Source organism: Homarus americanus, unplaced genomic scaffold (assembly GCF_018991925.1).
Source record: "Homarus americanus isolate GMGI-L3 unplaced genomic scaffold, GMGI_Hamer_2.0 scaffold6354, whole genome shotgun sequence".
In the NCBI taxonomy this organism is placed as follows: Eukaryota; Metazoa; Arthropoda; class Malacostraca; order Decapoda; family Nephropidae; genus Homarus; species Homarus americanus.
In genome coordinates, this window is record NW_024715548.1 from 1,036,736 (window position 1) to 1,050,200 (window position 13,465).

The following is a 13,465-nucleotide window of genomic DNA, read 5'->3' on the forward strand; positions in this document are numbered from 1 at the left end:
GCTCACCCACACATACACTCCGGGAAATCAGCAACCAGCTGCCCGCCCCGGGGCCTCCTCTGGCCTGCCCCTTATCCTCACCTTCACCTATTCTCTCCTGTGCTTACCCTTAGACCCTGATCTTAGCTTCACCTGTTCTCTCCTTGGGTTGACTCTCACCTGAGCTTGTGTCTGCTGCTTTCACCTCCGTCCGTTCTCTCAAAAGAGTCAACAACCTTCTACTGCCCTCACCTTCACCTGCTATCTGCTGGACACAGACACACACACCCATGTCCTTACTCTCCCGTGCCACCTGCCTCTCATTACTCTCCCGTGCCACCTGCCTCTCATTACTCTCGTCTCCACTTGCCCTGCCTCACACCCTACCTTACCCTACCCCACACCGTACCTTACCCTTGCCCACACCCTATCTTACCCTACCCCACACCCTACCCTACCTTACCCTATCCTACCCCACAATCTACCTTGCCCTACTCCATACCATCATTACCTTACCTTCCTGTGGTCATTTCTTCCACCTGCCCCAGTGTTATCTTACCCTACGCGCCCAACCCTACCTTTGCGTACCCAACCGTCCCCACCCTGCTGCGTATCCCTTCCATTACACCTGCCCCTGCCACAGCACCTCTTCCTCCCTTCCTCAGTATGCACGACCATACCTTAGCTGCCCGTCCTGCCTTGCCTCATCCTCTCTTTACCTTGTTTTACCTCTTCTCCCCTCTCTACCCACCTCCCTCCTTTTAATATCCCTCCCATCTTTCTACCTCTCCTCTCTACCTCCCTTCCCTCTCTCTCTTCTCCTTTCCATCTTTTCTACTCCTCCCCTCCTTTTTCCTTCCTCTGCTCCAGTCATTTACACTTCAACTCTAAATGCCTCTTACTCTCCTCCGGCCATTTCTGTCTCATTCTCTTGTTGATGTTTTTTTCCCATTATCTCTCCATCTCTTTTTATTTATATTTCTACAATTCTTCCCCTCGATCTATTTATATCTTCTTATCTCTCCACGTCTCCTCGCTTCTTCTTTATCTCTCCTTTCTTGTCTCTCCGTGTCTCCTTCACTGTCCTCTCTTGCACAATCTTTACAGCTCTTCTTGTCCACGTTTCTTCCTCAGTTTCTTCTCACCTCTTATATCCTTCTTTTTTTTATTTTCATTATTTTTTCGTCCCATTTTATTTATTTTGGGGTCTCATTTCCCCATTATCTTTCCTGTCGCCATTTTCACGCATGTTTTTTTTTGTCATATCCTTAAGTCTTTGTTGCTATGAGTTAAAGTCTATTGCCCTTTCCTCAACTCTCTATTGCTATGTACTGAAGTGTTGCTATATCCTTCAGTTTCTGTTGCCATATCCTAAAGTCTCTGTTGCCATATCTCCCAGAATGTTGTTATTTCCTGAAGTATCTGTTACCATGTGCTAAAGTGTCAGTTGTCATGCGATAAAGAGTCTAGTGCCATGTTCTAAAGAGTTTGTTTATTGCCATATGTGTTACAGCTATTTCATCTAAATCTATGGGAGAATTTTTTTTAGCCATGAGGTGCTGTTATTCCTGTTATTATTTCAGTTATTGTCGTTATTTCCGTTATTTTTTCGTTATTATAGTCATACAAATTAACATTGTCTCTACAGGTACAGTAGACAAGTACCGGTAAACAGTAAGTCGATTAAGATGACCTGAAGATTAGCCATTCCAGCTTGTTTCACTTGAACATTAACCATCCTAATGACTGCTGGGGTTAGGGTAGGATAGATTAACTTAGGTTATATTTGGTAAGTGTAAATTAAGCTAATGTTAGATTAAGTTAGTGTAGATTTGGTTAATGTTAGTGTTAGTTTAGGTTAAGTTAGGTTAGGTAAGGTTAATGTTGACGTTAGGATGGTTTATCTGCAGGCGAAATAAGCTGGGGTGTTTAATCTTCAGTTGATCCAAAGCTTTAAATGGTCTTTTTCTGTTTTTAAGATTTTTTAGATTATAATAACAGACGGGGGGAGTATCTTAAGGATGTAGTTCTGCACGCGGTCCTCGGCCAAGCTCCACTCACAGGAAAGATATGATTCCCTCAGCAAAAACTTGTTTGGCAGCACTTGGTCGCATGCCTGCCTCGTTCTCCAGATAGTTGCCACCGTAGAGGTGAGTATATATTTTGTCTATACACGCCAGATAATATCCCAAATAGCATAAGTTGTAATGTTCTTTCGTGTATATAGTCCGTGATAGTGAAGTTCAATAATACAGTTGTGGAGAATCAATGGAGTAAATTCGGAGATATATTAAAGAATCTAGAAGTTACTGGAATCATGAGAAGCGTGCCTCAGCGACCAATCACGTGCTGTTCTTTAGACCGGAGCAGCAGACCGTAAGATTAATGTTCCCGGGTTTTAGGAGCCGATTGCTGTAAGGAAGGTATTTCTTTTATCAGAGGAACAGATTTGGGTGGTTCATTGTGTCGAGTGATGAAGAAACAAACCGAATTAATACATCAACGAAAAGTAGTGAAAATCAAGGGATTTGGTTGAGATCTTATATGAGAAAGAAGGAACATCATCCCTCCAGACTGCATAACTTTTGAAGATAAGAAGTTATCTGGGCACACGCTTGTCGTGCAGCCGCAAATATGTATCTTGCCCGAGGAACTTGTGTGCTTTCTCTGCTTCAGAAATAATATACAAGACTAGCGAGGTTATCCTAAAACTATATCTTGCACGTGTGAGGCCTTCCTTGGATTAAGCAGTTCAGTTCTGGTCACCGTACAACAGAATGGATATAGAATCCCTAGAAAGAATTCAGAGGAGAATGACAAGACTAATCCCGGGCATTAGGAACCTTGCGTACAGAGACAGGTTAAAGCATCTTAATTTACACTCCCTCGAGAGACGTAGAGTGAGGGGCGATATGATAGAGGTGTATAACTGGAAGTCGGGGCTAAACAAAGGGGACATCACAAAGGTACTCAAACTATCCAGCCAGGAGCGAACTCATAACAATGGTTTTAAATTAGACAAATATTGATTTAGGCGCGAAATAGGTAAACATTGGTTTGGAAATATAGTGGATGAGTGGAACAAGTTACCAAACATCATCATTAACTCGAATACGCTGGATAGCTTCAAACATAGGTTGGATGGATTATGAGCGATAGGGGTTGGGTGTAAATGGGACTGCCCAGTATGGACCAACAAGCCCCTTGCAGTTTCCTCCATTCTTATGTTCTTGTGTATACTGAGTAGCATACTGTATAAGAAAATAGGTTCATTTGAATATTCACCACCCCTGCTTCTTTCACCTTAAGATTAACTTCCCTTACGCTAACCTAACCTAACCTCACCCCCCCCCCCTCAATAGCGTTAGGGTGGTTAATCTTTAGGTGAAATAAGCTGGGGTTGAGACTCTAGAGGTGATTTAAACTTATATTAGACGAAAACACCATTAAAATAAATCACTTAAATGAAGAACGTGAAAGTCTCCTCCCTGTACACAGATCCATCTCCGTGTACTGTAGAACCCAACATGTCAGTTATTAATGGAGACTTGAGCACCAACCTCAGAGATCGAGAAAATTAAGTAAGCGAGAAGAGAAAGAAATAGAAGGAAAAGAAAAGAGAAGAGAAAGAAAACAGCAGAAAGAGAAAACAGCAGAAAGAGAAAACAGCAGAATGTAGACAAAAGATGGAAGCAAACCCGGTAGTGAGGGGCAGCTGGGCACGTGTCTCCCCCCCCCCCTCCTACCCACCCGCCCGCCCCTCCAACATGACCCTGAGAAGGGGATGAAGAAGTAAGAAAAGGGAAAATTATAGAAAACGAAGAAAGAATATGAATAAACGAAAAAGAATGAAAAGGTAAAACATAAGATAGGAAAAAAATAGAAGAAACTAGATGGATTATGGGATCACCTGAAGAAACTCCACCTCAGCTTATTTCACCTTAGGATTAACCACCGTAACGCTAACTTCACTAACACTGCTAATTTTCAGGTAAAGGAGGAAGAAACATGTCTCCAAGTGCTTACCAGTAATTGTATGGCAATAAAGATTACCTGACACAATAATGACGGTGTACAATTCCAACCAAAAACCAATGACTTTACTACCCCACACTTTCCTTCTGTTAGGTTAGGTTAGGTCTTACTGGGAGTCTATGTATCTTATAATCTCTTGTCTGATCTGTTACTGTAGCTAGGTGTACAATATCCCATCACAATGCCAAGAAAATTATCAATCCATCCATCAAACGTAATGGTAACTGACGTGTAGACTCGGCAATATGGCGTCCAGTGATCACGCGACGTGGGACCTTCCGTGTCACCTCGCTCAGTATATAGGGACTCTAACCTAACCTAACCTAACCTAACCAAACCTAACCTAACCTAATCCGCTTTCACTTAACCTATCCTAACCTCATCTCCCAAATAGCATTAGGGTGGTTATTCTTTAGGTGAGATAAGCTGAGGTGAAGATTCTTTAAGTAATCCAATTTATATAACAGAAAGGAGAAATATGCAGGTAAATATTGATACAGATGGTAAAGTAGAGAAAGCTTCTGGACCTGATCAGTGGTAGTGATTAATCCTTGGTTAATAATGAGTTTATTTCTCCCAACATCACTTCACCATTTATTCATCTTCCTTCATTCCTTATTTTCTTATTTCCTTCCTTTCTTTTATCCATTCTTCGTTTCTTCCTTCCATCTTGAGGGACATCCACAACAGCATCCTCTCATAACACTCCTTCCTTCACCAAACTCCTTCCTTCACCAAACTCCTTCCTTCACCAAACTCCTTCCTTCCCTCTTGTCTTGGTCGACCTCCTCACATCATGTCAGGAGGATCAACTGATAATTTCCTTTTTCTTATCAGTCAGTATTGTAGCGTGTGTGTGTGTGTGTGTCGGAGATAAGACACTTTCTCACACTGATAAACACCGATACGCCGCTGCCGTTACGAGTGATATCCACCTCCAGCCCGTGAGAACCTACATGCCTTAGGGCCAGGATAGTGCTATTCAACCCCCTTATCTGTATAGGTGGAAACCCTATCATAAATGCAAGTATTGAGGGTTTTATGTGTAAAGTGTTCTTAGTACGATATCTTCCTGTGCCAGAGAAGTGTGTTGTGTGTTTTTTTTTTCCTATGATGTTTGTGACAATGGTAGCAGTCATATTAAACAATGATTTCTTTTTACCTAGTTACTATTTTTTTCGGGTGTGTGTGTGTGTGGGGAGGGGAGGGGGGGACCACGTGAAGATTAAGTACCCCAACTTATTTCACCCCTTATGATTAAACACTCTCTTTAACGCTACCTGGGGGAGGGGGATCAGGTTAGGTTAGGTTAAGTTAGGTCAGGTTAGGTTAGGTTAGCATTAGGTTGGTTATTTTTTAGGTAAGGTATAACGGAAGGGGGGATAATCTTCAGGTGATGAAGCTACTACTGCAGCTACAAAACTTAAGACACCAACAAACTGCTCGTGATCATCGTAGGTGTTGCATCTTCCTCGCCACGATAAGGGCGAGTTGTGGTAAAAGCAGGTAGGGAAGGTATTGATAAAGGTATACAGGAAAGGTAAAAGGTACTGGTATAATGTAAATAGAAAGTAATGGTATAGTGGAATCAAGATATTAGAAAGTTAATATACTGAGAGAAACAAAAAACATACAAGAATGAAAGCAAAGGTGAGATAATAATGGTTCGTTAAATACATAAAAAAATGTTATTTATGCCACACGGAAACGAAGATCAAAGGCAGGAAAGGGAAAGGAACTGGAAAAGGAAAATCAAATTATAAAAAAAAAAGTTAAAAAATTATTAATGGAAGTATAGAGAATAGTTAGTAGTAGAAGCTAACGGTTTGGAAGAAATAATGGGGAGTACCTTAAGATTGTGTCTTGTTACCGCGTCTGTTTTGTTTATTTTTATGGGAGATTATGGGTGAGATTTGGTGATGCTTTGGTGTAAGTGAACTATTGTGAGAAAGAAAGAAAGAAAGATATACTGTAGAGAGAAAACCACACACACACACACACACACACACACACACACACACACACACACACACACCTCTGAAACAACTCAAACACGAAGTAAGCATAAAATTCCCGTGGCCTCTACAACTCGTTCCACCCTTCTCCCACCTTGTCTCCCACCCTTCCCACTACTTCTCCCAATCCTCCCACCCTTCCCACTGCCTCTCACACCCCTCTCACTGCCTCTTCCATCCTCCTACTCCTCCCACTGCCTCACCCACCGCATCAACTGCCTCGCTCACCCCTGCCGACCCCGTCTCCCACCTACTCCCCACTCTTCCCACCCCTCCCCACTACCCCTCCTACCCCACTCACTGCCTCTCCAAGCGCCACCACCACCACCACCACCTGCCGGACATGACTTCACAAGCACCGCACAAGACAAGAGTCACAGCCTCTCGACCTTCAACTCGGAAATGCCTTCATCAGTTGTCAGGTCAGTGAAAACAAGAGTTGATATTGAGTACAGGTGATAACAGGTGATAAGAAAAGGTGATAAGGCTTCCTGTTATCTCTGGCGAAACACACCTTAAGAATACGAATAAAAAATAGTAACGATAACTGTACGATAATTACCAACAACAATAATAATAATAATAATAATAATAATAATAATAATAATAATGTAAAACAAAATTAGGGCACCGGTCTTACATGCATGAGGATCTATCTATCATATCTATTATTTATAAAACAACACTGAACAGCAACTCTTCACAGACTACGTTAAAACTCACAAGAAGAAATACGGGTTCGATTCAACAACACTATCAGTCATGTCGGACAAGGCAGAAGATGAAGCTGAGAAACCATAACCAAAATAAAACCAAGTCGAGGTTCTTAGGAGGTTGATACGGTAATTGTTCCACGTAAATTAAGATGTCTGAACACACCTAACTTATTAACTTAAGCTAAAAGGCACGAATAATATCAAAATCACATTAATATTCTCACTTAACTGGGTAGCTTCACGTATAAAGGCCAGAGAGATTGAATATAATTTTTCCCAATGATTTTGCATGCTAGTAATGTCTCCTAATTCGTATTAAGTAAACGTATCTGCTTAAGGTGCAATTTAGATGTTATTTCATGAAGTTATTAATTTGTTTTTGTTCAAGTTGAGGAATAAAAAAAAATATAGATTCTACAAAGAGTTCGAATTTCACTGGTCTAAACATAATTCATGATACTTCTCTTCACGTAGATCGAGAAACCGATAAAAACATCGTCATACAAAGAGATTAAATTTAATTGATCCCACGCACGAGTCAGGAAACATAGCTCAATTAAGGTGTGACGACGAATAGAAAAGTAGTTTACAGAGTAGTTAAATTTCAGTGGTTTAGTTCCTGAAGCTAAACCTAGAACACCGGGTAAAGGGCCTCCGGGTGCCTGTGAACTGTTGGAGTATGACTGGGAGAAATTTACCACACTAGATAAAACAGACCCACCTACCCCTCTCTCTCCCTCTCACACTTTCTCTCTCTCCCACACTCACTCTCTTTCACTCACTCACTCACACTCCCTCTCTTCACAAGCAGATATCAAACCCTTTAAAAATGAATCCTTATAACCATTTGTCATTTAATCTGATCCTCTGTTTAGCGAGAGGACAGAGAAGACGGGCAAAAAAAAATCTAAAGAGTAGTTGGCAATAGAGATCTCGGATGGGATAAGGGAGCGGGTCACTCACTTCCGGGAATCTCTGGATCGAGTCGGCAGCTGGAGAGGACTTTCAGGAGCCAGCTGCCACAAAGAACCTTCAAGAGCCAGGCAGCTGCGACTCCCCGACGTGATGAACAGGCCGGCCATCATACCTCTAATATTCTACTTTCAATTGTCTTTAATACCAGTTTGTGTAGTAATGTCTATTAATAATTCATATGTCTAAACAAGGACAATCAGGTAGGGAAAAAAGGTGAGTATTAGTGTAATAAAATTAGATTGTTTTAAAGGGCCATGAAGACTTTGCGTGTCAGTCATATTATCGTGTCAGGTCGACTATCATTATGTTACATCATCAACATCATCATAATAATCTCAGTCACTGGTTTGATGATTTACAGTCTACAGCACCATTACCTCTACCTCAGACTACAAAAACCACTAAGTACAAAACTTCATATGAGAGCAGGACAAACACCGTGGAGCTCCCAGCCATAGAGTGTTTCACCTGTCTACACCATAAAAAACAGTATCTACACGGATGGGACCAATAAGTTTCAAAATGAACGCCTCGACTCCTGTTGCCTCGGTAGAGTTGTCAAAATTCTTCGTCCATTGTGTCATATTATCCTAACAAAAAGTCGTAAAAAATACTTTTTTTGATTGTGTGTTCCATATGATCGCCAACCTCCTTAGATAAATGGACATACAAAGTCGGTGTAGATTTATATAATTGGTTTTATATTTCACTTATGATTAAACCCACAGCAGTGACCTTTACATTTGTCCTGGATCTGTTACCCACTTGTTAAGAACAATGGTACCGGGTATCAGCTCAAGGTTCAAGTTGATCCAGTCAAAATTATAAGAGTCGTTTGTGTTGGTAAGTTTTGGGAAGTAACACACACACACACACACACACACACACACACACACACTGCTGACACTAAAGCACAACATTCGCCCTTCTCTCTCTCTCTCTCTCACACACACACCTGCTGACACTAAAGCACAACATTCGCCCTTCTCTCTCTCTCTCTCACACACCTGCTGACACTAAAAGCACAACATTCGCTTCTCTCTCTCTCTCTCTCTCTCTCTCTCTCTCACACTCAAACACAACTCGAGTCCAAGATTTTGTGTGTATTTGGTTAAGTAAATTGTTGAACACACACTCCACTGCCTCCTTCTGTTTACACCTTGTACTGAAGAACCTTAACAACTGCTGTGTGTGTGTGAGGGAGAGGGGGGGGAGCTACGTCCATTTAGCACCAATTAAAAGACACAATTCCACCTCCTCCCCCTCCCCTCTCGCTCTCTTACCTTCATTTAGCAGCAGGTATGATAAAATTAACCTACAGTTATTATTAATCATGAACCTGGACTACAAGTTTGTATAGTTAGTTTTTCTGCCCAATAATTAAATTTGCATGTTGGACTCGTTGCAATTCGTGTGTGGAAACTGATTTACATTATCATTCAGTCTGATTGGCAAAGTTGTCATGTGTGTGTGTGTGTGTGTGTGTACCAATGAGAATAGAAACCTGTGGTAAACGTTCACCGATGGCAATGCAATTTTAAAAGCAAAAACATTTTTCTTCTCATAATGTTGACTGAGAAACTGTACAGCCTTAGTGCTCTCAGAGGCAACATGTCAACTTTCTTCCTACACCAAATCCGTTTTGTTTTCGTCGATTTTATTCTCCTTTCACATCATATAATCAACAAATTATTAAAGGAAAATTTTTACCCCAAAGATTAGAAACCCAATCACCTATAACTATTTTCCCCGTCTGTTAAAAAATAAAAAAATAAAATATCACATCACTACATGTTGACCATTTTCGTCTTGGGTAGAACCTCGACTTACATATACAACAGCCTCCGACCGAGACATTAAATGACTCCTGAAATACAATTTTTATCTGGCAATGTAAATAATAAAATACAAGTTAGTCAAGTTTATTATAATTTCAACAAGCGATTCCCCACACCATCTCTTGTAGCTTGAAATAAATGGTCTTGTTGAGAAGGCATCATCAAATGGATCACAACTTTTCTCAAATTTTCTCGACATCAAATACAAAATACAAAGAGATATTCAAACTAGGTGGATTTTCGAAAGGTTTCCAACTGGACGACCTTCTGTATCTCTAGGAAGGAGGGAAATTAATAACTAAAACATTACAGATCTTTGATTATCTTTGAGCCTCTGGGGAGTTGATTACCTTTGAAGAGGAAGTAACCAATCACTTGTTGTGCTTCAGGAAAGGACAGGTGAGAACAGGTAATGGCTTGTGGGAGGACAAGTATACTTATGTAGCTTCTTACTAATTTACTTATGACTTATGTACTAATTTATTTTACTTATTTTACTTACTTTACTTGCTTTGTTACTTTACTTACTTATTTTACTTACTTTTCTTACTTACTTATATATAGTATCATAGGAGACTTAAGAATCTGGAGGCTGAAAAGGTGGGTATCTTTCTAGAGGGGGAAATATCAATAGTTCATGAACGCCAATACATTTGTATCTTCACCTGTAACTGATTCATCAATTCCCCTGCACACCTGCCTCTCCAGTAGCTACAACCTCCACCTTTATAGCCTGTTGTTGTCTCCACTGATCTCCATCTCGTCTCCACGTACTGTAAAAACATCCCTCTACCCAGCCTCACCCCCCCCAACACACACACACACACACACACACACACACGTACACTGCGATACTTATCTACTACGTAAAATATTTTGATTTGAACTAAAACATCGATTGGGATTTTTACTTTTTGAAAAGAATATGTAGAATCCCCTTCACTAGTACGTTTACAGGGGATCGTCAGGTTTTGTGTAGTATGGCAGCTGTGTTTGTTTACATTCGACAGAAGGAAACTCGCAATAGTAAACATACTATAGTATATTTATATGACGAGCATCTGTAAATGCACTAGAGACGGGGATTGTATAACAAATAAAAAAAAGTATCGAGACCCCAGTGTTCGGTGGAGTGAAAACGAGCGATAACCTCTGACGCATTCGTGTATGGGTTGGGTTGGGTATACGTCTTCGTCCAATGTTTCTCATTCTTTTGGACGCCTGGGGTCCCGATACTTTTTGGGAATTGACTGTAAACCTGAACAACATAAACCCAATTGTCTTAAATTTAAAGAAAAAACACGACTTTAACTAGACTGAAATCACAAAAAAGATGTGTTCGTCAATTTCAATAACCAGACCAAATTGTTACAGTTAAATTGACAAACACTTTCAAATTACCTGAGTAAACAGCTGGGTTTATATTTACCACAGTTGTTTATTCTCTAATTCCACCAATCAATTCAAACTCCAACATACACCAACACAAACAACAAAACAAACAATACATACACTAACACCACCAAATTCCATCATATACCAACACCAACACCAACAAACACCAACACCAACACCAACACCAACACCAACACCAACACAAACGTCATAATATGAGCTAACAAGGACCACGCCAGGATGACAGAACAATAATTACACGACTAGTTGAAAGAACACAATAACAGAGACTGAGCAGAGGAACAAAGAGAATACGCACCGAGAACACCTGCCTAAGGTTAATTACAGGTAGATATTAGGTAGAAATTAGCTCCTGGTGGACATTAAAAGACTATTGCATTTTAAGCGGTTATATAAAGCGAGTAGGAAAATGATGAGAGAGAGTGAGAGAGAATTGGATACCAGATAGGTTTAGTTCTCGTAAATATTATTATTTTGACATATTAATTTGTCTTCGACCCAAAATAAGAAAGGTTTATTGCTTGTGTGTGTGTGTGTGTTTATCTGTATTTGATAAATAATTAATATATTCAACTAATCTATGGAAATTTTCATCTATGACATTATAAAATTAAGTAAATAAACTTGTAAGAGTAAATTCTTAAGGCAGACACAGATACCGTCACCAACCTAAACGTGGGCACAGACACACACACAGACACCAACGCCCGGGTGGCAACATAGAATTCCTTCTCTGTTTTTCCCTTTGAGGCAAAACTTCTCATAAAAAAACACCACAAACAAAAGAGATCAGAAGAATTGCATGTAACACCACCGACATCAGCAGCCAGCGAGGAGCAGGAGGACCTTCAGGTAATGGGTGAGCGCCGGGGAAATTTTCTTTTAGGAAGATGTGGCGGCGGACGGGTCGGGGCAGGTGCAGCTTACAACTCTCTCGTCTTAGCCAATCAGGAGCCGGGGCGCGGACCACTCCTGCCCGGCCTGCCCGACCCACACTACTTTTTGCCTCACAATATCTCTCTGCCTTGTTGTGTGTGTGTGTGTGTATGTGTGTGTCCTCTCTTACTTCTTATTGCTTGTTCTTATCAAGTTTAATTCTTTTTTTCTTCTTTTTATCATCTTTGAAACTGGTTACTGCTTAGTTAAATGGAAAGGATAATGAGAGAGGAGGGGAGGGGAGGTGGGAGTGTCTACTACGCACAACGTGATGCGCTTTTTAATTACCTCATCAATCTTGACTCACCAAGTGATTCCCTCCCCTCCACATGCCTCTTCTATAACCGAGCGCCAACACTAACGCAGCTTATGACCCTATTTTTTTTTCACTATGTAAATATAACGATCATTAACCCTGTACAACACTATTACGGAATTTTCGATATTCATCAAAACATAATTATCTCCGGGTTACGTCTTGTCAATTACTAACCTACACCATATAGTTAGACAATAGTATATCCAAATCATAACCCTTAAATAAAAGTACTTTGTTTACGTTGTCTCGAGTATAACCGGGTTAATTCTGCCTCTAGTATATCGGAATATAGTCAATTACATTACCTTAATAGTTAGTTAAAACAAATCGCTGCTTATTACCGGGGGCTACATAACCAGTTACTAACCCGGAATTAGGGATGGCTCGGGTTGTAAATACGGGTTATGTTTGTTTGTAGCCTCGTGTGTGTGTGTGTGTGTAGTGATGATGTTGGAGGTACAATAATCATGATGACAGATGGATTACAGTGAACAGTTAAGGTATGGAAATTAATGGTGGGTATTATAGAATATCATGGTAGTTTATGGTAGTAAAATAGATTCGAGAATTTTGATACAAAGAAGGTGGAGTTATGGTAGCAGCTTATGGTGGAGATATGGCAGAATTATGACAATGGAATCATGGTAGGCTATGTATAAGAAGCTATGGTTTATGGAAGAGAGTAATTCCATGCAGAGGATTATGGTAATGATGGAGAGGTTATAGGAGTGACGTTATGATGGAAGGTTATGGTAGATTATGGTGGGTAGGTTAAGGTTGCGGGTTGCAGTAGCTGAATTATGGAAGCAAATATATCATGGATAAAATTATGGTACTCAATTTACAATGGACACGATAATGGTAATACAGTAATGGTGAGGAGCTATGGTAGGTCACGATGGCATACTATAGTAGAAAGTTATGGTAGAGTGATGGTAAATCATTATATTGGGCACGTTATGGTATTAAGGTAATAATAGAGATAAAACGTTATGGTAAAGTTATGGTAGAACCTTATACAAAAAATTATGGTAGACAGATATGGTCAAAAAAAATCCCAGCATAAAACCATGGTAGGACTTCATGGCAACCAAAATTACGGTACAATGTCATGGAAGTGTGTGTGCGTGTGTGTGTGTGTGTGTGTGTGTGTGTGTGTGTGTGTGTAGGGCAGGTGGGATCAGCCAGACAGCCCGAGGTAACCCAAGACAGCCCAGAGCCTCCCATGCCAAGGGC